The sequence below is a fragment of the Microtus pennsylvanicus genome, chromosome 14 (assembly GCF_037038515.1).
Source record: "Microtus pennsylvanicus isolate mMicPen1 chromosome 14, mMicPen1.hap1, whole genome shotgun sequence".
Taxonomy (NCBI): domain Eukaryota; kingdom Metazoa; phylum Chordata; class Mammalia; order Rodentia; family Cricetidae; genus Microtus; species Microtus pennsylvanicus.
In genome coordinates this window covers 10,198,636-10,225,222 of record NC_134592.1, presented here as the reverse complement: position 1 = coordinate 10,225,222, position 26,587 = coordinate 10,198,636, and the positions used below count along the sequence as shown (strand labels likewise).

At 47.9% G+C, this 26,587-nt stretch overlaps 1 protein-coding gene and 1 non-coding gene across 5 annotated transcripts in view; one reads left to right on the top strand and one right to left on the bottom strand.

The window, feature by feature from the left end:
• The window catches only part of Eml1 (EMAP like 1), a 159,805-nt gene that overhangs the window by 58,264 nt on the left and 74,954 nt on the right, over positions 1-26,587 (top strand). The gene's annotated exons all lie outside the window — the stretch shown is intronic.
• Positions 11,976-12,047, bottom strand: Trnaq-uug (transfer RNA glutamine (anticodon UUG)). Its single transcript has one exon. It is a non-coding gene; the product is annotated as a tRNA-Gln (tRNA).

Sequence of the window (26,587 nt, the reverse complement as noted above, 5' to 3'; positions counted from 1 at the left end):
CCCTTTCCTCCTTTGGATAGCTCAGACCATCAAGTCCTTTATGTCGCCAAAATTGGGCCCCCAGTTTGCTCCCTGGGTCCATAACAATCAAATTTAATCTCCTGTTTAAAACAATCAGATTTAGTGAGTCATCCTGACTTTGAAGCCCATGAAAGGTTCTTTTAGACTCTTCTTTTGGCTAAACATTAACAAAAAAATTTGGAGGGCAGTGGTGGCACATGCTTTTAATCCCAGCACTCAGGAGGCAGAGGCAGGAGAATCTCTGTGAGTCTGAGGCCAGTCTAGTCTACAGAGTGAGTTCCAGGACAGGATAGAGAGATCTTTCCTGAAACAAACAAACAAACAAACAAACAAGCAAGCAAACACCAAAACAAATGAAAGGCAGACAGACAGAAAGACTGCTCATTTCCCGCGGTTCTAGACCCTTAATTTTCCTGGTTTGTGTCACCTACACCTGCTTCTTTTTGTCTGTGTTCCTTTTTTAACTTGTTACAGGTGAATGTGAATCTCAAGATACGTTGCTTCTGTTTTTTGTCTTGTATGTGTGTGTGTATGTACATGAATGTGCGTATGTGTGTATGTGAGTGTGTACGTGTGTGTGTATGTGTGAGAGTGTGTATATGAATGTGTGTGTATGTGAGTGTGTATGTGTGTGTGTGTGTGTATGTGTGTGTATGCGTGGTTTGGAGAACAGCATCTCCTGGTGTAGTCCAGTCTGAATAGAACCCTGAACCCCCGAGCCCACATCTCAAGTGGTGTGATGACAGGGGCCAGCCCGGGTCATTGCAGCCAGCCCTGAAATGCTGATTTTTAAAAATTATGTTTGTATTATTTGTGTGGGATGGTTGGGGACACCTTGGTACCCATATGAAAGTCAGAAGCCATGTTTTGGGATCAGTTCTCTTTTTCTACCATGTGGGTCCTGGGAATGAAAACTGGGTCATTGGCAGCAGGTGCTGAGCCATCTTGCCGGTCCCCTGGCGTGATTTTTAAATGGAGCCAGACACATCACCTTAACAGTCCAGTCTGAGATGATACTGACGCCTTCTCTTGTCATGTTACATAATTGCCTCTAATTTTACCTAAAGATCTTGTGTTTCACATGATTGTGGCAAAGTTCTTGCCTTTATTTCCTTACTGTTAATATTTTTTTTGAGGAATTTCTTTCTATAGGTAGCGTTCTATCAGATTACAAGCCAATATAACCTGTGTTGTGCTATGTGTGATGCCAGCAATCACTGGCAGTTCAGAGTGGATGCACAGTGGAGGTTTTAAAGGGCATGACCTTGACCCACAGCCTTCACTTTCCTTCTTTCCTTTGAAGCAGGTGTTGAGAAAGACGTTGCCAGATTCCCTGGAACTTGTGTGGACAGAGTATGCCTCCTACCTTCCCAAGGTGGCCAGTGCCTTCTCTTCTTACCTGACCACGGCCAGTCAGGCTTCCTTGACCTGCCTGCTCAGATTTCAGAATCACTGGAGGATGATCTTTCCCACTACTGAGAATAGTTTTCTCTCACTCTGAAATGTAGAATTGTTTTGTTATTTGTTTGTTTTATATGTCTCACCACGTGGCTCTTGCTGTTCTGGAACTCATTGCATAGACCAGGCTGGCCTTGAACTCAGAGATCTGCTCGCCTCTTCCTCCTGAGTGCTGGGATTAAAGAAGCACACCACTGCATCCAGACAGAAATTTAATTTCCGTGTATTTCTGCTTTAAGAATTAACAGTGAGCCTGGCAGTGGTGGCACATGCCTTTTTATTCAAGCACTCCGGAGGGAAAGGCAGGCAAATCTCTGTGAGTTTGAGTCTGGTTTACATAGTGAGTTCTAAAACAGCCAGGGCTACACAGAGACACTCAGTCCCAAAAGAGCCCACCCCCCAAAAAAAATTAACAGCGATTTAATAATAATATTTGAAAAATTTAAAATACATTTCTATTTACATGTGTGTGCATGTTTTCATGTGCATGTGTGTTTTGTGCTTCTGCCACTGCATGTGAACTGAAAGCAGAGGACAACTTGCCGGAGTGAATCTCTCCTTCCGCTGTGTGGGTTCCGGGAACTGGGCTCAGGTCACAGGCTTAGCGACAAGGACCTTTTCCAGCTGAGCCTTTTTGGCAGCTCTTGAATGATAATCTTAGTCACTTCTGATCTTTGATACTGGTGACTGTCTTGTGGTCAAATTTTCAAAATGACTAATACGGACTTAAAAGATATGGGAACTCCTAAGGGAACCAGCTGGACACGAAGCGGCGTCTCCAAGCCTTCCTGGCTTCTCATTTTCTCATGCTGCTGCAGAGCTCCGGCATAGGTGGGTAGGCTGTATCTGTGATGGCGCAGCAAAAGGAAAAGCCTCTGGGAACGTGCAGAGTGAGTGCCCTGCCTCCAGGAAGACTCCTAATTGCTGTGCAGGCCCTCCACCCAGCAAGGAATCTATTTTACAAGTAAACCACAAGCCTTTATGACATAAACAAGCCCAAGGGTTTGGGTGGGAAAAAAATCCCCCAAATTGTGTTTGAAAAGTGATCACTGATTGGTTATTATTTGTACCCGAGATGATGTGAGTCCCTTTCACACATTCCTTTAAATGTGGAAGAAAGAGTTGGCTGCAGTGTGAATGAGAGAAGAGAAATAATGCCTTTGTTTCTGCTGTTACAGTCTGTTCATGCCCTGAAGCTAGTTGCCTAAAAACTTGCATTGCTGACAATATGGGAAACAACACCTGAAAACCTTGCACACACCAAAGAAAGGCATTCTCTCCTAGAACCCACATCTGCTCCATTTTGTAATTAGAATGTTTGTTTGTTTGAGACAGGGTTTCTCTGTGTTAACTGCTCTGCCTGTCCTGGAACTTACTCTGTAGACCAAGCTGGCCTCAAACTCACAGAGATCCTCCTGCCTCTGCCTCCAGTGCTGGGTTTTAAGGCGTGCGCCACCACTGCCGGGCTGAGAAAATTTTCTTTAAAGAAAAGTTAGTCACCCTTTTTGCAGTCTGGGCTCAGCCAGGAGAGGGGAGACAGGTTCTAATATTGGGGAGGCAGTCTGAATGCTTCCAGAAAGATCGTAATAAAAAAGAATAAAAGTCTGTTATCCACGCTCCGTGCTATGTAATTATTCGTGTCAGGAACCCTCCCGTAGCTCCTGACAACTCACAGACTCATTTATTATCCGCTACGAGCAGGACTCTCTATGTAAACTGGGCAGAGTCTTCGGTTTGGTCAGCAGACAGCATATTTCCTCTAAAGAAGTGATTCTTTGAGAGAGATTTTTGTTTTTCTTTAAAAGCATAGTATTTATTACCCATTTAAGAATCAGATCGGAGGGGGGCGAGGTGGCAGACTACCTTGTAATCCCAGCATGTCGTAGGCGGGGCAACCAGGAGCTTAGGTCTGTCTGAGCTCAGGTCAGCCTAAGCTGTGAGCTCCTGTCTCAGCGACCCCTGTCCCTCTCCCCCCCCACATGCAGAGAAGAAAACCAGGTAGACACGCTTCCAGTTTTGTTTCTTCAGAACTGTACCTGTCTGTAAAAACACTGTCGGTGTGGAAAACCACGTGCTCACAGTGTATCCTGAACTTTTTATGACCTTTCTTTATCCTGCTAGCTTTTTTGGAAAACATTTCAACCATTGGCCTTGAATAATGACTCTTACTGATGAGAGCAGTCTGACCTATGATGTATGGCTGGAGGCCAGGAGAACCAAGACCAGAACCTGGAGTCTTCTCGAAGGAAGTTCCCTACGGGGGCTTTGTGGTCAGAGGGAGAGAGAACCAGCTGGGGTCCACAGGCCCTTAAAGGTGGTGATTTTGTTGGAGTGTGGTCCGGGGCCGATGGTGTGCTCCGCTCCTTGCACCCTTTGCAGGAGGTACGGCCTCTTGGGCACAGTCAAGGATTCCCAGCTTCGGCCCTTTGGCTTTGGCAGCTTAATGCTATTCAGGGCTGTTGTGTGGGAGAAGGTTCAAAGGTTACTTGACAAACTGAGCTGATTTCCAGTGTACACCTGCAACATGCTTGGGGCAATGTGCATGCTAAATACAGAGCTGGGAGATGGCTTGGTGGGTAACGTGATGGTCATGCAAGCATGAGGACCTGAATTTGGATCACCAGGACCTATGTGAAAAGGCATGGTTGACAGTGTGCTTCTGTAATCCCAGCACTGGGCATCAGAGACAGAGCGTCCTTGATACCACCAGTCTAATCAGCGATCTCCATGCTTAGTGAGAGGCTCTTTCTCAAAAAGAAGGTGGAGAGCAGCTGAGGAAGACACCTGATCTCTGTCCCTTTCTATGCATGCACAGGCATGTACACACATAACATACACATGCACAGATGTGGACATGTACACATATAATGCACACACATGCACAGACATGTACATGCATAACACACACATGCACAGACATGGGTTTGTGCACACATACACACATGCACTGGCGTGGACATGAACACACATAATACACCCAGAGACATATGTACAACACACACATGCACATATGCACAGACACAGACTAGTATGCACAGAACACACACACTAATGTTAAATGCATGGTCTCCCTCCACACAGAAGGCTCTTTGTTCCCAGCCTCACATCTCCGTTGGCTCCGTGGAGTCTTCTGAAGCGTCTGCCCTCTCTACCCTTCTGCTTTAGCTCAGCTCTTGCCTGTTTCCCAGGGTATGGTTGGTTTGCAGGGTCTGCCCTAACCACTGCTCCTGCCTCAAGCCTCAGTCCCCTCCGTCCATTTCCTTTGTGTGCCACAAGAATGTAGGACCCCACTGTGCCCATTGTCACACTGTTCCCAGGCTCCAGTGACCCGCTGGGCCCTCCTGCCCTGGCCTTTAGGAAGCCCTACTGTGCTTATCAGGAGTAAAATGTCAACACTGTTTTCAGTTATTTAGTGACCAGCGGCCTGTGCGGAGAAGTCTAAGGACATGGGAGGTGCTGTAGGTGTCAGAGTGTCAGCTTGGCCTGTCTTCCCATCCCACTCACTGCAGGCTGCTGGGGTAATGGGGGTGGGGGTAGTGGGAGGCATCCAGACCTGGGCAGACTGCAGGTAGCTCAGGGCACAGAGTGGAGTGGGGCCTCTGTGCTGAAGAAGACAGGAGAGTGTTGAGTCAGGGATGACCTGAACAGACTTCCAATTGTTCTTTTTCTTTTCTGGCTTCTTTCCTTTCTTCTTCTTTGTTTTTGAAATAGAGATTCTCTATTTTGTCCATATTGGCCTTGAACTTCAGCTTCCATGTGATCCTCCTGCCTCAGCCTGGGCTTTAGAGGCAGTCACCTTCCCTGGTTGGATTTTCAGTTCTGAAAGGTCACTGTTGGAACAGTGGAGAGGCAGGCTGGAAAAGCAAGCAAAAGTGGATGGGGAGCCTGAGGCTAAATCCAAGGGGAGGCTGTGGTAATTTATGCAGGACGGGTGGGGTCCCAGAGGCTAGAGTGGGTGACATCATCTGCACTTAGGGTCAGAGGGAGGCGGGACAGCACCTGGGCTGACTCCTCTAAGGCAGAGGCAGGTGGATGAGCAGATCATGGGTCAGTGTTGGTCTGTGAGGTGCTGAGCAGACCAGGCCAAAAGGTCTGAATGGGGCATCTTGTCCCTTAGGGCCTCCCTGAAGACACGGGAGCGTGTGTACTCAGGCAGTCCCCCCTCCTTGGAGAGCCAGTAGACATGGGCATTCAGAAGACCAACCCAGCATCGTGAAGGTAGGGTGAGAGCTCTCCAGCACTCTCCTGCGGGACAGCACTAGCTGGCTGCTGTCACTTAGGTCAGCGCCAAAGCATATGGTGGTGAGCGGTCTTAGCCATTATTTTCCGACAAAGCAACTGACGTAAGGAAGTGGCTCCTGGCAAAGCCAGACTTTTTAGCGGTAAAAAGAATTTGACTTAAACATCACCCCCCAAAGAAATGACCTATCGAGAGATTTACACTCTTTAGGAGGTGATTCAGTGGACTCTCGTGCACTTACAGGACATTTTAGCCCCGGCTGTTGGAAAAGGCTCAGCAGCCGCACTTAGTGATGTTCTGCAAGCTGTGGAGTCTCTTGGAAAGCATACCACACCCTGCCTAAAACGTGGCAGCCACTCCCTAGGGAGGGCAGCGGTCTAATAGAGACACAACCATGGAGGTTGGCAGGGCTTTACCAGGTCAGTGCCACAGAGAGGAACAGTGGGTGCTCGCTCACCGCTCCCAGACGTTAAGATCTGCTTACTGTGCTGTTTCTCTCCTGTCTTGAGCGTGCTCTGCCTAGCTGACAGAATTTGGTGGTGTAAGAATGTGTTCCGATCACACTGTGTGCTTAATCATATCTAACACCATAGAGTGACTGTTTTCCAAGCAGAGGTTGGGCATTTTGAAGGTAAGGACCACATTGTCTTGTGTGTGTGTGTGTGTGTGTGTGTGTGTGTGTGTGTGTGTGTGTGTCTGTGCAGATCTAGCAGGGCAGGAGCGAGCAGCCCCACTGTTCTGGAGCCCCACATAGAAACAAACACAGACATGCACACATATGCACACACACACACACATGAATGCACACTTACATAATGCACACATACACATGTATAATACATATATACTTACATACATGCACACCCCCATGTGTGCCCCCGAGCATCAGGTGTTTATCTGCACACTCGGCAAATATTCTCTTGGCTGGAACTCACATCTCTGGAGTGTGTGCTCTAGCTATGTCCGTTTTGATTGACGCGGAGATGGGGGCAACTTATTAAGAAGCTTGCTCAAGGTGAGGCTCCAGTGTCTGGGTCTTACTGAACACTGGGTCATGTCTGATGGAGATGGCTTCCGCTGTGAAATAGTTGACAACCACATTACCCGGCCAGCCCTGCTTGCCTGTCGCCTGGTGTGCTGCAGCAGACCTTGGTACAGCAGGCCTGAGTATGGATATTGTTGGGCATGCCTGTTCCCAAGGCTTTATGCGCTGAAATTCATTCTCCATCACGAGGCATTCAGAGGGTGGGAAGGTGATGCAATGGCGCTGTTTAGAGGTGGGGCCTTTGAGAGGTAATTAGAATTAGCTGAGGTTGTTAGCGTGGAGTCCTACGATGGAGTCCTAAAATGAGGAGGGAGGGACACACACAGAAACAAACACAGACATGCACACATATGCACACACACACTTACATGAATACACACTTACATAATGCACACATACACGTGTGTAATACATATATACTTACATACATGCACACCCCCATATGCATACACACTTACATACATGTATACACATACACTTACATACAAACACGCACACATACACTTACATAAATGCATACACATACATGCACCCCCCACAATACACACATACACTTACATACATGCACACACCCCTTCCACATGCACCTGTACACGCATACATTTATATATATGTGCATGCACACACTTACACACATATACTTACATACATGCATACACATACACACATACATGCACACACTTATACCCATGCATGCACATATGCATCCACACACACATTTACACACACACACACACTCACACATCATCCTGTGTCTCATCACATCATGCCCTAAGTTGCCTTGGGATTCTGCCAGCAAGAGGCTGTCACTATGTGGAACCCCTCAGTCTTGCACCTCCAGATTGTGAATCAAAATAACCTCTTTTCTTTATACCCCCACCAATTTGTGGTGGTGTGTTTTGGTGACAGAAAAACAAATGAAGACAACTGAGACCACATATTTGTTGTTGTTGTTGTTTGTTTTTAAATTACATTTGATTAACACTTTTAAAAATAGAAACCCTGCTTATCTCTGAATTCTGAAAAGTCTTACAGCTTGAGCCTTAGGACGGCACCCAGGCTCAGCAGAACTCAGTGTCTGTTCTTCCTTCTGCCCCACTGGCTAGTGGCAGCCTTTCCTTCCAGAAGCTCTGGGCCCAGCCACTTGTCCTTCTGGGAATTTCTGAACATGCACGGCTGTCTTACACACATTCTTTCTTACTGCAACCCTGGCCCAGCCCATCCTCACACTGCTCTCTCCTCATGCTTCAGAACCCACTGCACACCGTGGGAAACCCTCCTGAGGCCAGATGTGATTCAGCACAGCTGCCTTGGTGCCCACCTGCCGGAGGACAGCCCGTTGGGTCAGCCACAGTGTGGCGTCTTTTCAGAGTGGAAAAGTTAGGTGGGAGCTTTAGTGTGCTCAGAAAGCTTTAGAACTCTCGGCTTGGCTTGTAGCTGGGTCAGAACTCACCTGCCATGCTCAAGGCCATGGCTTCTGTACCTGTACCAAAGAAACAAAAAAGAAGGGACAGGCTATGGCTTACAGTGCTTGTCCCCAGGGCCACCAAAGCAGGAGAAAGCCAAGGTGGGCCATCTCTCGTGGGTCACTGCTGTCGCCTCTGTATTGAAGCTTCCATCTCTCTTACCTCTCTCCCAGCTTTCAGCTTCTCTTCTCACCTTGTTCTATCTACCTTCCAGCTTTTCTCAGCCAGAGAAAACTGTCACTGCGGCAAAGCCCTAGAACCATCCATCTTAACATGTTTGTGTACTTGGCTCAGGACACGAGGTCATTCAGGCCCTATCTGTCTACGAGAGCTCTGCTTATCGTCCCAAGCTACAACTCTGTCTCCACTGAATAAGGCCCCTCTCTCCCCTGCCCCATCCATCTCCCCAGGGTGGCCATTCTATTTGGTCCCTGAGACTTTGGACACTTGGGATCCTTGGGTGAGTGCAATGATGTACCATTGTCTTTTTGTAAATGGTTCATTTCCTCCAGGAGCCCTTCAAAAAACACCATTCTCCCGAAGCCATGGGATTCCAAACCAAGTGTCTAGCTAAAGACTCAACATCTGGTGTGGAGTAGGACAAACACCCATGCATTCTGGTTGTCACATGACACATCTTGTGTGTGCTAACTCATATGCGCTAGCTCACACGCATGCTCATACGCATGCACCTCTGCTCGGCCTATGCAAGACTGCAGTTTCACCTCTGGATTCTCAGAGGTAAATGAGCTTCATCTCCCAACTCAGGCCAGGCTGAGGCCACACTCAGGGATGACATGGGACATTGGGATGCTGGCTCCGAGACCTGCCTGTTTTATCCAGCCATCTAAGCAGTAACAAAGGCTATTTGCCTAACTAAGGGGAGTGACAGAGGTCTGAGCTGGGCTGGGAGTTGGGACTGGGGGACAGACAGGGATTTTAGCAGTGCAGAAAGCTGACGAGGGATGCATGTCTGCTAAAGAAATCCCCTAACATCTGCTTTCTGATCCAGTATCCAGTAGCATGCATTCTCTCTATGCTAGCTCAGACACTAAGAAAGGAAACAGCAAATGTATGAGCCGGGACTAGGGAGGATCTGGGCTGCAATCTTGGAATATCTCTGAGTTTTCTCTTTCTTTCTTTTTTTTTTTTTTTTAAAAAGATTGCTTTTGCACGTTGGCACAATTTTCTGACACGGACGCCTGATTGGTGCTTCCAGTTTCCAGGGCAATTTAAAGAGATAAGCAGGCATAAAAGGCACGTGCCCCAAATGAATAATCCTTGGGAATTAGCACAGAAGATGACATGTGTTCTGTCTAGAACCTTCTCTGTGACTGACCACAGATGGCTTTTGCAGAGGCTGGGAGCATGGTCTATGGAGATAGGTGGGGCAGGTTCCATCCAGGCTTTGTCCTACACTGCTGAGATTCCTGTGAGCCCGGAGAACTGCTTATCTTTCCTGACCACACATTTTTTGGCTAGAACAAGGCCGGGTGGTTCCGGGTATTCAGTGAGGAGATTCTGCAGAGTCGAGGTATGAAGAACGGAACCTCAAGCTGGGCCACTTAAGGGACTCTTGATAAAGACACTTACCAAGGCCGAGGGAGGGTGTGTGCAGCCAGAGTTAGAACAGTGTCCACACCTGGTGCAGACGGCCCCTGGACCTGTCAGACCTGCTGCAGATAGAACTGTGTGGATGGAGGCATGGCAAGCTGACGCATGTGACCTCACACGGGAAGCCGAGAAGTTAGCTTCCTGGCTTCATTTTTCTCCTCTTTCTACCTGCTGGCTGTAACTTGGGTAAAGGGAGGCCTACCAATGCGGCCCACACAGTCGGTCTCCCTGTGCTGAGGACAGGGACAAGGACTGTGGAGCACACTCAAAGGACGGAGCTTTGTTTTCGAGGATGGGAATGCTAACAGTTAACAAGTGTGGCCTTTGTCCTGTCTCGGCTGTTACAACTAGGTGTCTCCTGGACGTTGTCAACTGGGTTGACTTGTCTGTGTTCCCAGTACCTATGGTGGGTATCCAGTGAGTGTGGGACTCAGAGCCTTTATCGGATCTCCTGAGTGTGTGTGTCGAGAATGCCGTGGCTCTGTGGTCATACCTTACCCCTGTGACTCTCCTGTTTCTATTCTGAAATGGATGCCTATTCCTTAGAACTCCGTTTCGACCTCCCTCGTAGGTGAACCTTTCTCTGATCTCACAGGTTTCTGGTCGTCCCGTGTTTCCCAGCGGGCATTCACATACCCTGAAGAGTGCTGGCTCCGCTCTGTCCTGTGGTTAGTGGGGAGAGCCCATGGTTTGCGATGAATCTCCGTAGAGAAATGCTCCATGCCTCCTCTTCATGTGACTGTCCCCATTACTGCGCACGAGCCTTGCCTGTGGTACAGCTCCCCTGGATACTTGTTGAGTGAAAAACAGTATTAAACTTATTCAAATGGCTGTGCTATCTCTCTATTGTGAGAGGCAGAGGGAACGCTGGATCCTGAACAGACTGTCTTCATCACATGAGGCCCTAGCACGCATTTTCACAATGACCAAGTAGTCGTCCTGATTACTGTGGAGCAGACTTGGTGTGGACAGCCCACACTTACAGATCATGCATGTGTGAATACACACCAGGTGGGAAGTAGCATCTATTATGTTGTTTGTCTGTGTTTGCTCAGCATGACCTCTAAGTGCAGGCTAAGCTGTGTGTAGCAGACAGTAATCTGTTCCATCTTTGGAGGGATTTAGTGAGAGCGTGTATCCAGAGTGCTGTGTGCTTTGCCAGGGGAGGGCCTCCTCGAGGACATTATTGAATAATGATGCCATGCTTATTTTTAACTAGTTTGTTTAGATACAATCCCATGTAACTGCAATGCAAAGCAGTCTACACTGTAGTACACACACACACACACACACACACACACACACACACACACACACTGGTGGTTTCACGATGGGTTCTCTTGTTGTCCACATTAGCCTTGAATTCCAGAATTCAGATGCTCCTCCCACCTCAGCGTCCCAAGTGGCTGAAGCTAAAAGGCACGCCAAATCGGTTTGTCACTCACTTTTTATAACCAAATCTAAGGTTAGTGGAATCCTATTTCATCACATTTCTTGTACAGAAGCCCATGCTGATGTGTTTCCAGTCACTTAGCCAAATGGCCACTTGCTGATAACAAGTCTCCCGATGAGGACCCAGGGCTCTTGAACAGTCCCACGCTGCCTTGGTCTCTGTGTTGTGCCTGCAGTGCTCTGTCCATCTACTTATGTATTGGGGGGGCGGGACAGAAAACAACGACAGCAACAAATGAGCCTGGTGGGCACTGAATTTTCAGCACAGGCTGATGCAGAAGGATCAGGGATTTGAGGCCAGTGTGAGTACCCAGCAAGGCACTGTCAGAGAGAAGGAGGGAGGGAAGGCAGGAGAAGAAATATGTTATAGGAAATTACATCTTTTATTCTGACAATTTGGAGGGACTTCCTTTAGACCCTGGATTTAAAAAAAACCTTAAAATAATAATGCCTTGTTTTAAGGTCACCAACATTCAAAATTCTGGATAAAACTTAAGTTATTTATAGGATCTCGCTGTGTTTTCCTTTTTCTTGAAGCCAGGGCCGGGGTGCTGGGTCAGCACTCTGCCACGGAGCTGCACCCCCAGCGTTCTTCTGTAGTTTTTGCTGAGAATTGAACTCACGACCTCTGGAAGAGTAGTCAGTGCTCTTAACCTCTGAGCCATCTCAAATTCACATGAGGTCCCATCGAGATTTGAACTCGGATCGCTGGATTCAAAGTCCAGTGTGCTAACCATTACACCATGGGGCCCATTCTTCTGTAGTTTTTATTCCAGGTCAGAGCCTCACCATGATGTCAGGGCTGGCCTTGAACTTGTGATCTTATTGCCTCTGCCTCCCGACTAGCCCACAGCAACTCTTTAAAACAATGTCCTTATCTTATGCTTACTGTGGATTCTTGTCAAACTCCACTTTATCTTCAGACAGCATCCTGGGGAGAGGGGCTTGCATTCCTCTGTCTTTAGTTCCTCTCCATCTGACCACTGGGTGCAGTGCTTCCGGGAGATGAAGCCGTGGCGGGCTTCAGCAGCCCACACAGAAGACAGGGCCAGCACTTGGGTGGAGCCCCGCTCAGCATGCTGCTACCTTATTGGAGCCACCTGCTTGCTGGGCCCTTCCCAACCCACGGTTCACCTCAGATGTCTTGAGTTCCAGCCAACATCTCCAGAGTCAGCCTGACCACTGCTTACCTGCAATTTCAGACTCGGAAGATGAAACACGTGGTTTATCTGATTTCTAGTGATTCCCTCTTAGTTTCCTAGTTCTGCTTGTCCATATGGTGTGGGTTTGGTTCAGTTTTGCTCTGTCTGTGGTGCTGGAGAAGGAGGCCAGAGTCCTGTGCATACAAACAAGTATGTCACCACCAAGTAACACCCAGGCCCTTCTGCACAGCTAGCTTTGACGGTGACTGTGGGTGCTACCCTGGGCCTTTTTGCTGTATCGGCTCCATGTTCTCTACTTGCATCTGAACATCTAAATCAGAATTCAGAGCATTTTAGGGCCCAGTGGCTTAGGGAAGAGTATTCAGTGTAGGGACCAGTATGCTCTGGTGATCGAGACAGGTTCTCCGCTTTCCTCACCTGTGGACACTGGCTCGATACTTGAGCGACATTTTTATTAAAACCTGACACTTAGGTGACTCGTGCCCCTGGGGAACCACGAGGGCATGGACCAATCACCCATCACATAGCATCCTCTAGAACCCCGCTATTTAAATTACAGGCTACAACCCATGTGGCATTGTATAACCAAGAATAATTAAAAAGCAATTGCGGCCAAGGTGTTTCTGGCCACGCCCGCCAGTGTGTATAATACAGCTTCATGGAAAGCCTTGGTTACGCCCACAGGTCAGGAGAGCTCTGCACTGTGTGCGTCCTCACGACCAACCCTGCCCGAGACGCTCAGCTCCCATCAGAGTCTGTTTGTAGGATGCATGCGGAGCTTCCTGCACTTGCAGAACTGCACTGGTTTGCTCACAGGAAACAAAGGCTTCCATCTTCCTCCTGACATCTTTCTCCAGCGAAAGGGCAAATTCGCCTTGTGTTACTCAGTGCTTGCATGGTGGATTTTTAAGTGCTGCTTGAGTTGCTGACTTGAATTTTATTAAAAAGAATTGTTCAATGAATTTTGGCTTAGGACTAGGATAACATGCCAAACAACTTCTGAAATGGCCCTAAACATACTTCTGCTATTTTGTATGATATATTTATGTGAAGTGGCTCCCTCAGCAATGACAATTATAAAATCAAAATATCAGTCAATTCTAAAAGAATGTTGAAAAGTTAGTTTATGTCCAGAAGTAGCAGATTTTTAGGTTAAGAGTTTATTCTTTATGTAAAAATAAATAAGTATCTGTCTCATTAGAAAACAAGTTTACTTCTGTTTAAATAAATGGTAAAATTATATGTATACCAAAGATTTTTTTTTTTGAGACAGAGTTTCTCTGTGTAGCGCTAGCTGTCCTGAAACGAGCTCTTGTAGACCAGGCTGGCCTCAAACTCACAGAGATTCGCCTGCCTCTGCCTCCTGAGTGTTGGCATTAAAAACATGCCACACCACTGCCTGGTTTAAGAATTGTTTTAAAATAATTTTTTTCCTCAGCAACCAGGAGGCAGAGGCAGGGGGATCTCTGTTGGTTTGAGGCCAGCCAGGTCTTCGAAGCACATTTCCGGCCAGTCAAGGCTACATAGTGAGACCTAGTCTCAAAAAACAAACATTTTCTTTATGGTTTATTATCAGTAAATGTTTACTTTCTTTCCTGTTTTATAGTTCTGTCTGTCTACAGTCATATAAAATATTTCAGGTGACAAGGGTTCTGGAGTGGGTGGAGTTTAAGAAACCCTGCTCTAGGACAGTCATTCTGAGAAAGCAGGGTTCAGGAAGGTCCCACTGACTTCGCTGGATTCTGCCTTCGCCTGCCCCTTCCTTCTTTCTTGCTTTGTTCAGCAGGAATCTGTGTGTCCACTGTAAACAAAGCCTGGTGGGTGGCCTGAGGACTCTGACTCTTCCCATGTGCTTGGGAGCCACAGTTCAGAGCTCTGTGGGCGTGGCTCAGCTCCCCCTCACCGAATTCCTGCAGAGGGACGGGTGTTGGTGTTTTCCATAGACAATGAACCGGGGGCTTGGGTCTCCCAGTCCACATGCATCTCCATGTTGCAGCCTTCAAAGGCCTGGGGAAATAAACACTGTTCGCTGCACATCAACCCCAAAGCGATGGCTCTTTGTCACATGCCTGCCCGGGACAAACCACCTAACTCGCTGTATCAGCCCCACCTATAGTACCTGCCTCAGTTTCCTGTGCTATATGTTGGGGTTCCTATTTCTTAAAAGTCTTCAGGGAAGTAACCTTAATGACTGTTTTGTGAGCTACAAACCTTGGTCTGGTGGTCATAATCTACATAGCGGTTAATACACAGTTAATACTAGCATGTTTTAATAGAGTAACACGTCTTTGTTCTCGACTCCCAAAGTGATGAGTGTTTGAGTGTGTTAATTAGATCTAATCATTCAACATTATATGTGTATATCAAAACATCACATTTTACCCTGTCATTATTTGAAAATTTAATTGACAATGATTATTTACCGATTTAAAAATGCTTCATTGGATTGCATGGCAAGTTTGTTAGTTTGTTTTTGAGACACGGTCTCACTATGTAGACCTGGCTGGCCTCAAACTCACAGAGATCCACCTGCCTCTGCCTCCTGAATGCTGGGATTAAAGACACACGCCGTCATACCCAGACATTTTTTCTTTCTCCATCCCTATATCCGGATATGCCTGTCCAAGGGCCTCTGAATCCCGCCCCTGCTCTCTCACGGGGCTCATCGCATATGCAGTCAGATGAGCTTACACAGGTGACTGTCCTGTCCCTCAGCAGCACAGCCTTAGTGGATTACATCACAGATACAGTTTTGGACGGGGGCTTCTCTGGGGCCACATGACTGCTTGTTCCTGTCCTCTCTGATCTGACACCCCCGGGAATACAGTCTCTGATGCATTCACTCGCCTTGTCACCTCAAGTCACCTTGTCCCAAATGTGCGTCCTCACTGTGAGAGTAAACCGAACTGTTCATTGCCTTGATTCGACTGAGGGGTGGATGGCATGCGATGTTGGTAGTTTAGGCCTGCTAGTTCTGTTGGGTGCCTGGGCAGCTGGGACATCTTCTTGCTGTGTCAGTTACCACCTAGAGTATGTAGGTGCCTGACACCCAAATAGGTGGGTACAGATTGAAGAAGGCAAGCCGGGGCGTGTGTCCAGACCGAAATCTGAAAGAGCAGCTGGCGATTCCTGGAATCCCGTCTTGACAGTGTTCCTTTCCAATGCATTGTGACGAGGATTGTTCTGGCTTACAGACCATCTGGCCCCTGGACAAGGCACGCAGCACTGAGGTTCCCGTCCTTTCTCCCCCAGCTGTAAACCTTGCTGTGACCCCTCAGAGATGCACAATGACTTCCCAGCACGCCTTTGTCCTACTCTGCCCCCCCCCAGTCGTCTCTGCAGTTTGGTTCCTAGGGTCCCTCCTTGCAAAGAGACTCACAGTGCCAAGATTTAGGAGAGGCATTTGGAGGACAGCCCTCGCTAAAGGGTGACCCAAGGCAGCAAGGGTTAAGGGATAATATAAACCTTCCGACAGAGGCTCAGAATATCTTGAGTTCCTAGTGCCCAGCATGAGCTGCCCACTCTTGTTAATAAAGTCTGTGCTTTATAAAACAGATCGTTCTTGTATGGTTTTTGCAGACAAAATGTGTCTGAGTGCACATTTTATCTGGGGCGTTGTTAACGAGGGAAAGTGGACCAGTGGGTTGCAGATCACCCCCCACCCCACCAAAAACAAACACAAAACCTCCTATACCCTGTGGGCTCCATTCTCATTGGGGCTGAACACATTGGGTGTTACCCTCGAAAGGAGTACTCGTTTGACCCAGGCTCTTCTTAGCCTCCTCTTCTTGAAGATCAATCCTGTCATCTGAGCAAAAGGACTATGGGTAAGGCTGAACCAGTTTTGTGTGCTTTGCAATCCCAGCCCTGAGGATTTTGTGTTTCTCAATGAGGGCATGACAAAGACCAGCCCCATTCAGAAGGAGGACTGGCTTTTTGGTTTAATGTACAAAAACAAATATGTCTCCGCTTTCAAATCACAGTCTTCAAGGCAAAATTTCAGATGAACTGGCCTGTCCATTTGCACAGCAAACACATGAAAATTATAGTTGCAGAAAAAGTTTTTTTTAAAAAACTGACAAAGGCAACTATCTTTACCTATTAAAAACCATGGAGACATGTCATTAATGACTTACTGGTCGTTCCTTCAACTACAATGGAATTCAGACCTGAATTGAGACAAAGTAAATGTTAAAAGTTTACTTAGGGTCTAACCAGCTGGCTTAGAGGATAAGAGCACTCGCTACTGTTGCAGAGGATCCAGGTTCAATTCCCAGCACCCATATGGAGGCTCACAATTGTAACTCCAGTCCCAGGGAATCTGCCCTCTGCTGATCTCCAAGGGAAATAGGCATGCACGTGGTATACATATATACATGCAGGCAAAATACTCATACACATAAAATAGAAGCAAATACATTTGTGGATTTATTTGTTTTGATAAGGTCACACTGTATGGTTCAGGCTAGCCTCAGAACCATGGTCCCGCCTCAGCCTCTCAAATGCTAGATAATAGTCATGTGTCACCAGAACATGTACCACCATGTCAAGATTCCAGTTCACTGACCACGAGGTTACTAGTACCCGAGTCAATTTGTAGGGAGACCCTTCTCAGAAGCCTGAGGCCATGGTTTCCTGTACATGTCAGAAGCCTGTGTAGGACCTGGTGGGTGTCGGAGAACCATGCATTTGCCTTCAGATGTTCTGTGGCTTTGTACCTTCTGAGAGTTGATGCTGGTTTTTTTCTCCAACAGGGAAAGCTGAAAAGGATAGGGGGTGTGATTGCATTTCTATAATCCCAGCACTTGGGATCCCAGCACTCAAGCTCAGGATCAGCCTAGTCTATACGGTGAAAACCAGAAAAAAAAAAGTCAATGAAACGAGAGGAGAGAGCGTCAGAGTTCACTCCGAAAGGAGGCACAGTAGATCCAGTCTCACTATACAGCAACTTTAAACTGTCGGGCCATAAAACTAGAACATCCACACTGGATTTACTCAGGTATGAGCCAAAGCTATGCATTTGTAGATCCTGCAGAGGCTGGCTTCCTATTGTGTCAGAAGCTATTGAGCCCCAGTACCTCAAGACAGAGTATCCTGTCCCAAATACACCAGGTGGTGCACCGATCCTATCCCCAATATGGACTGTACCCCTAGTGCAGAAGGGCCAGCATGTGTCTGTGTAACGGGCCAAGTCAGGCAGCTGGGGAATGATGGAACCAGGGTGGTCCAAATGGGTTTGCTCTAGCACTTTCTTGTAGTGCCTACACCTCACAGCTCAGCATTGCCCAACCACTTCGGCTTCAGCGAGCCCAACTACCCTCCATGTCTTCATTTGAGAGAACCGAGTACCTTGTAACACAGAAGTGACGTGCCCGCTCATGACATGATTAGCACAGGCTGATCCATTTTCTTCTATTAACAATGCTTTCTTTTTTCATTTATCTTTGTTAAAAGGAGGATGAGTAGATGTTTCTTTTAGATGGCCAAATTGCAGTCATCTTTTTGTAATACTCCCTATAGTCAGAAAGGATGCTTTTGACTGCCTGGCAGTCTTGGGGATTAGTCAAGTAAGTCACCAGGGACCGGCAAAGGACAATTTCCAGGTTACTTTGTTGAGTTTTAAATGCTAATGAGATTTTTAGGGTGTCTGACAGTTTTTCTTTCTTCCTTATGATTTAAAAGATCATCACTTTGGGGAGCCTGGCGTTGAGTGGTGGAGATGAGGGTTTTGTGTTTTGTGCAGAGGGAGGGGTGGTCCCGTGGAGAGAGATGCCTGACAGCCTTAATGCCAGGCTTCACAAAGCAGTGCTTCAGTGGGAAGGCTTCTGATGTTCTTAGCATGAAAGTGAAAATGCCATTCTCCCTGTCCTCGCGCTAACCTTTCCCTCTTACTCCAGGGAACACCCAAGGGCGGATGCCTTGCTGGCTTCTGACTCCAGTACCAATGTCTGCAGGTAGGCAGGTGGGCATTTCTGATGCCGAGGTAAAGGTGCAAAGACTTAGAGGGGCCCCCTGCTCCATCAGGTGACCTGGGGGCCTGAGAACCAGAGGGAAATTCTTCCCATTCCTGGCTCACAGGATTTCTCCTGATCCAGAGTACCTGTCCATGTGGCCCAGGTTTGAAAGCTGTGTGCTGTGTTCAAATGAGGAAAGCATAGGTTGGAAAGCTGGAAATGGTGGGCACAACTGGAATATTTGTGACCAGGTACCACAGTCAATGTCTAAGAGCAGGAAGGGGTCTGTAGATTTTTTAACCGTCTATTGTGTGTGTGTGTGTGTGTGTGTGTGTGTGTGTGTGTGTGTGTGTGTGTGTATCTGTCTGTCTGTCTACCTGGGAATATGCACGTGTGTGCTCGTGCCCATAGAGGTCAGAGGAGAAGGTGTCAGGTCCCTTGGAGATGGAGTCACAAGAAGTTGTGAGCCACCTGCTGTGGGTGCTGGGAAGCAAGCTCAGGACCTCTTTCACAAGGTCAGGAAATGCTCTTAACTGCTGAGCCATCTGCCGTACTCTATTAAGGCAGGATCTTGTGGAGCCCAGGTTGACCTTGAACCATTATATAAGATTGGCTAAGGCTGGCCTTGATCTTCTGAGTCTCCCCTTGTACTTACTTCGTCTTGTGTGCTGGGATTGCAAGCATGCACCACCCTGTTTTATGTGATGCTGGGGATCACACCTGGAGCTTAGTGCATGCTGGGCAATCATGCTGCCAACCGAGCTGCGTTTCTGGTTTTTGTTTCTGAGAGTACATGTGTGTACGCGTGTGTGTTGTATATCTGGTTTTTTTGAGATGAGGTTGTGTTATGCAGTCCAGCCTTGTAGCAGGCTTCTTGAACCGCCAGCTCCCAAATCATGACATAGAGACTTATTATTAATTATGAATGCTCAGTTTTAGCTCAGGCTTGTTTCTAGCTAGCTTTTTTTTTTTTAAAAAAAAATGTGTAGGGGCTGGAGAGATGGCTCAGAGGTTAAGAGCACTGCCTACTCTTCCAAAGGTCCTGAGTTCAATTCCCAGCAACCACATGGTGGCTCACAACCATCTGTAATGGGGTCTGGTGCCCTCTTCTGGCCTGCAGGCATACACACAGACAAAATGTTGTATACATAATAAATAAATAAATAAATAAATAAATAAATACATATTTTTAAAAAAATGTGTAGTCCAGGCTGGCCTCCTGACTTTGCCTCCTTCAGCAAATCCTACCGGTGTGCACCACCACAACCGGCTCTAGCTAGCTTTTTTTAAAAACTTAAATGAACCCCTTTCTATTAATCTACGTGTTGCCCCGAGGCTTGATTACCTCATCTAAATTCTGTCCATCCTGCTTTCCTGCTTCCTCCTTGTCTGGATGGTCGACCCCTTGGCAGGTTGGGCCCCCTTTCTCTCTGCCCCTCCCATCTCTTCTCTGCCTAGCTATTGGCCATGCAGCTTTTTATTAGATCAATCAGGTGTCTTAGGCAGGCAAGGTGAAACAGCAAAACATCTGTATATAGTTAAACAATTCTTCTGCAACACATCTTTACATACCTGCACAAATATCCTATTCTACAACACAGCCCGGCCTCAAATTTACTGTAACCCAGGCCTGCCTTCACTTACGATTCTTCTGCTTCCACCTTCTCAGTGTCTGGTTACATGCCTGGTAGCTGGTTTTGATGGAGCCATGTCTGCGGACAGTTCCTGTAGAAATAGGAGCGGCGGGGCTGCGTCCCCGGCACCCGGCCGCCCCCACGGCTAGCTTTACCCGAAATAATTACACGGAAACTGTATTCTTTTAAACACCACTTGGCCCATTTCTATCTAGCCTCTTCTAGGCTAGCTCTCGCACCTGGACTAGCCCATTTCTAATAATCTGCTGTAGCCCACGAGCTGGCTTACCAGAAATGATCTTAACCTGCGTCTGTCTGGATTGGGAGAATCATGGCGACTCTCTGACTCAGCTTCTTTCTCCCAGCCCACCTAAGGGTGGGTCTATCAAATGGGCCTAGCAGTTTCTTTATTGCTTAACCAATGAAATCAACAGATTGATATATTACACTCCCCCATCAAGTTCCAACTCTCATCCTTCAGCTTGGCTATGTGCCAGGTTCTCAGTCTTGTGTCCTACATTCAAATGACCCTTTCTCTGTATATGATCTTGTGGTGACACCTTAGGCCACTTGAGAAGCATGCAGTCACTGAGTAGTCTGTAGAGAATTCACTTGTGATGTGCTGTCTGGTTCAGCATCAGTGTGTTCTGAGGGTCGGCATCACCACCGTGTAATCAAGAGAGTCCTTAGGCAGCAAACTGCTGCTACAAGTTTGCCAAGTTCTGGCTTCTTCCGCCAGAAGGCTGTGTTACTGATGTCGAACACTGTCTGCTCCTGCTTTGTTATGTTTATATTGTGTGAGTGAGTGAGTGTGAGCAAGCCAAGGAGCTCAGGTTGCTAGGCTTGGCGGCAGGCAGATCTACCCACTTAGCCACCTCACTGGCCCCTCACTCATTCTGAGAACTCTCTGGTGTGAATACTTGCAGCTGGTCCACCGGCGTCCTTCTGAGGGGAAATCAGATTGCCCGAGAGAAGGCTCACAGCTGAGCTGCGCAGTGCGCGGCTCTGCCACCCTTGGACTTGACGTGCTTTATAACAAGACCTGTGCTTGAGGGTTGAACTTGAATAACGTCGGCATCCTGTGCAACTTTGAGTCATCCTGGATGAACTTCCATTTTGACTGTGAGTAGGCGGCAATGAAGACTCTAAGCACTTGGCACCACCGTCTTGTGCTGCCTACCGGCGTTTCCACCATCAGATCAGATGTCAGCATGGTGATGCAGGAAATGACAGCTTGGAGTCATTAGGAAAATGTTCTTGACCTTCTGTACTTCTTGAGGGGGGGGTCTCAAAAGATGATAACTCATGTGGCACACTCCTGGGGATGGATGGCTTTGCACGGGATGAGCCTGGTGCTTAGGACATGAAGCATGAACAATGCAGTCCTTGACTGCTAGGTGCCCTGGATGAATGATAAATACAGGGGGTTCTGTGCAGTTAGTGGCGAGGGTCCGCCAGCTCCGCAGCCCAGCTTGCTCTTCTGCTGGTGATGACAAGAGGTACTTTCAGAAGGAAATGACCTGAGCTGAGCTTGGAAAAATAGCAGAATTAGGTCAGGTAAAGAAAGGGGTGTATGTGTATGCACGCACACATGTGTGCATGTCTGTTTGTGTGCATGTGTGTGTCTGTGTGTGTAGACTGAGAGACCAGGAAGCAGCGGAGAGTGTGCAGCATCTGGGGAACTGCCTGCAGTTCAGTAGATGCTGAAGCTGGGGTAGGGCACCAAACTTAAAGCTTGGCCGGAAGCCAGGGAGCATGTGCCAAGTGCTTCCCTTCAGATGGGAAACACCCACATCAGAAATTACAGAGATGATTCTTGTGATTTCTGGTCCACAGTCTCCACACAGCCTCTCCATGTCGTCAGACTTTCGAAAGCAGAGCACAAGCGGACTGACTTTTGTTTCAGGAAGATCTTGCTGGCATGATAAGAAGGAATGGAAAGGGAGGGGCATGGGGCTGCTGTGAGGTAAAGCAGTTGAGGCTGCTGGAGGAGCCCAAACAGCAAATGACAAGGAGCAAACCCAGGAGGAGGCTGGGAAGATGCAAGAGACAGACAAAGCTCTGGCTGGTCTATGATGTTGGCATTAGAATCAACAGGACTTGGTGATTGATGTGATGTTAATCATAAGAAATTGGGAATTGGCCCAGGGTGTTCCCGGGTTTTACATTACTGTAAGTGACACAGGTGGGAGGAAAAGTAGAAGCAAGGTGATTTGTTTAACACCACATCTCATAGTTACACACACACACACACACACACACACACACACACACACACACACATAGTTGTCTACTGCAGTCTGAGCTCTGAAGCAGGGGAGCATATGCAGGAGACCCCAGCATGGATAGTGGATGAGGTTAAGCTGGAGGTTGTGCAGTGGGAGGATGTGAACCTGTCAGCTGTGGTCACAAGGGATGTGCCGGCAGGTCGACAGGCTTAGGAGGAAAGGACCCTGAGAGCCAGGCCTTCCGAGCCCCTCCTACACACAGAGGAGAGCAGAGAAACTCTAAAACTCTCCAGGAAGCCTTTGGAGATGGTTCGGATGTGTGCGGTAAGCCTGACACTCCGAGGTGACACAGCTGTGTGGCGTATGTTTTGTCCTGTTAACTCGGTCTTTAGGTCTGTACAGGTGGGTAAAATGCTGGCGGCGACTTTTCATTATTTTCCCAGCAGAACGATTTTCTGTTGAGAGGAAAGCATCTCTCTTTGGCTTCATGGCTCTCAGAAATCTTACCTTTCTTTTCTATACTAATGATTACACGAGTGTTTTTATGACTTATGATTTCTGTGATATTGGATGGTCGGGGTCAGGATAGGAGGAAAAACGGTACATGCACTGTCATCTTTCACAAGAGGCCCCAGTAAGACCGGAAGAGAAGAACCGCAGGTCTTCATTCCCACTGTAGGACTGAAGCAGGTTTGGGTGTTGGGACTCTCTGCTGGGTGCCTGCCCCCAGTGATCCACTTCTATCAGCTAAGCCTTACCAAAAGACTCCCCGCACACCCAGATAGTTCTATGCTACTGGCTGGAGACCAAGCATTGACACCCTTAAGTGTATGGGGAATGCTTCAGACTCAAACCGTAACAGCCTGTCTCTAAATGTTTTTTTTTTTTTTGATGGAGAGAGGGTTAACATAGTACTTTGTTTTGTCAGTATGTTCTGCCTTTGTGATTCCTCAGGATGAGCTTTGTGGCATGTGGCTCTTGCTTGTAATTAGTGCCAGCATGCCCCAAGAAACGCTCACTCCACTACAGCATGGAGAGGAGCCAGAATCACGTGCTCTGCTCTGCCGTGTGGCAGCTTGCAGGACGAGGACTGTCACAGCTGAGACAGAATCTGGACTGTCCGCCTCAGTTTTACTGTCTAGTTGGTTGCCGAGCCTTCGCTGGTGCCACGCCTGCGCACCTGTCCATATGGGCAAAACTCATGCCAAATTTGCAGTTCCCTCCCAGTCTGATGTTCTTTCTCTGAGGAAACTTCTTCCCAACCACAACTCACACACCCTTACCTTAGGAAAGGATCTGGGGCAGTTCAGAATGGAAACTGTGTTTTTGCTTTGGTCGACCTCCCGTGAAGGATTATTCCAAGCGCTGTATCTAAGCCATTGGTGTGCAGTGAGCTGGAGTGGATGGATCGCAGGAGTTGGACAGTGTGAAAGGAGGCAGCCGTGTGCTGAAGACACAGCACAGCCGAGGCATGTCTCAGCCTCTGTGGACAAGTCTTCCTGCTTTCCAGCCAGGGGCCACCTGCTTCAGGTGCTGACACATGGTTCCATTGGAAGGTTAAAGGCAGGGCTGGGCCTAAGTGATCTGGTTGTTGCGACAGTATTTCCCACATTCCTGCTGATTTTACTCTGTGTGTGAGCATGCATGCATGTATGTGTACATATGTACATGTATGTGGAGAGATGCCAGAGACTGGTGTTATTCTCTTCTGCATTAGCTAGGAAGAGAATACACTTTCTCTTCTCTTCTCTTCTCTCCTCTCCTCTCCTCTCCTCTCCTCTCCTCTCCTCTCCTCTCCTCTCCTCTCCTCCCCTCCCCTCCCCTCCCCTCCCCTCCCCTCTCCTTTCCTCCCCTCCTCTCCTCTCCTCTTTTCTTTTCTTCCAGTAAACCCTGAGGATCCTCCTGCCTCTACCTCTCCAGCAGTGGGATTACAGCCATACGCTACTGCCTTGGGTTTTATGTGGGTGCTGGGATTGAACTCAATACTTTCTACCTGTAGGGCAGGCACTTTACCCACTGAGCCGTCCCCCCAACTCTTAGTCGGAGCTTTAAGAGTTTGTCACTGAGCAGTCCCATAGAAGAGGCTCATCATCCTTTAGCCCAGACTAGCTGTGAACCCAACATTGTGTGACTCATTCAGGGAGGCAGCACTCAGACCTTCTGACTCCCAGAGCTTTCACCGTGTGCACTAGGCCTTCCAACTTGTCCACCTGTAGGGATTCCACACTGTAAGGATTCTACCAGAAATGACAAAGTGGAATAGGGGCAGACCTGAAAATCCTCAAGGCTGGTATCTGCAAGTCGTTCCCATATGTTAATACATGGACTTTGTAACGCTTCTGTGGCTAACAACAAGCTGTTCACAGTAAGAGGGCCTGTGGTTAGATGGCTGGACTGCTCCCCCAGTGGGGGCAGGAGGCCAGAAGGCAGGTCCACGCGCAGCCTTGAAGCTGCCACATTGTCTGCAGTAGAATACTGAGTGACGAGCAGACAGACGACCTTGCATACAGAGATGAAAATTCTGGCTGCTCGTTTGTGAGCAGGCATCCGTAGCATCAGAGTCTGTAGGGACTGATTGTGAGGAGGGACTCCAGGCTCTACGTGGGCAGCACGCTTCCTCTGTCTTCCCAGATCTGCCTCCTTCCAGGACCGTTCTTGCTTTTTTCTTCTTTAAGCTCCATCTCGACTCTGTCCAAATGGTGGTTTGAATATTAACCGCAGAAACTATGTATGAGAACGTAGACTCCCATCCATGCGTGTGCACGAGCATGCACGCATGCATGTGTTCCCTGGTAAGTGATGAATGGACACTTGACATTCAGTTACCTGAACAACAATAATCATATATGTAAGGCAAGTTAATTGTTTCTCTTTTTCACTTTTAAGTTCTGGCTGTCTGTCCTGGAGCTCACTAAGTAGACCAAGCTGGTTGGAACTCACAGAGACCAGCCTGCCTCTGCTTCCTGAGTGCTGGGATTAAACAAAACGGAGAGAGACAGAGAGAGAGAAAGATAGAATTAACATGCCTTACAATTATTTCTTGACATGCCTCCATTCCTGAATCTCTGTCTGTCTCATTTTCTGACTTATCTTGTTGAATTCCTTTTGGGTAGGACATCCAGAGCCAGTTAGTGTGGCATGCATGCTTGTCTGTTTGGAAATGTCTCTTGTTTTCCCCCTTACTGTCAGGAACGTTCCTCAGAAAAGGTCATTGAGCAGCCCTAACTCTGCTGCTCAGGTTAATGGTAAAGAGCGCTGAGGAGCCAACTGGGGTAGCTCCCCAAAACAGACCGCCACTTTCTCCTGCATGAGCGAGCGTGTGTGTACGAGATGAGTGTTTTCCCTTGTGGCTTTTTTATTTTTGTCTTCATGTCTTTGGGCCCTGCTTAGGGCTGCTGAAGCATCTCTAGCCCTCTTCTTTCCCAGCATCCCTTTCTTTGGCCCACTCTGCCTCACCAGACATGCTGGCTGTCACCCATCCAATCCATCTGTGTTTTCTGGATCGTCACTGGTGTCAGGGTGGTGACAAGTGACAGGAGCTTCTATAGAGCCTTGCCTCCTGGAAACAGATCAAGGTCCCTTTTCTGTCTAGTTGAGACTCCTCTCCTAACCCTGGTACACCCTTGGGTGCAGGCGTAGGTCTGGGGAGACTGGTTCACAATACACAACTAGTTTCGTTTTATGATAACTTGATTTTTTTCCCCTCCGCATAAAACCACCTTTAAGAGACTTTGGTGCCAGTAGATAAGCTGGTCTTCCTATGCTTATGCCAGTTCCTGCCCCAGAGGCAGCCACCTCCTGCACGGACAGTGTCAGTCTTGCTCTGGTCACATGACAGCTATAACTCTACTTGGGGCTTGGAGGGGGATCCTTCTGCGGAGCATTGTGCGGCAGGAGGGCTGGAGGATGGACAGTTTGCGCTCTGGGTTAGATCTTCCAAGAGACCGGAGGCAATGTACATTCTTCTGGAAACCTGACCCTTTATGCGGACAGAATTTGACCAAGACACGCCACAGCCCCAACCTGACTGTTGTGTTCTTTGTAGAAACAGATGCCCTAGTGTATGTGTGTCCACAGATCGTGGGCTCCATGAGTACTGGGGGTGTGTTGTGCCGTTTAATCCCATTACACAGGTGTGTCATGTGCCAGGGAGTGCTGAACCCACTCTAGGTTTGGGGTAAAGTGTGGGGAAGAAACAGCCATGGTACCTATTTTCTGGTGGGATAAACAGTGGACATTGTGACAAGCTCCTGTTCTACAGAAACAAAGACAGTAGCTGCAGGGATAAGGCCCCCAGATTTACAGTCACTAG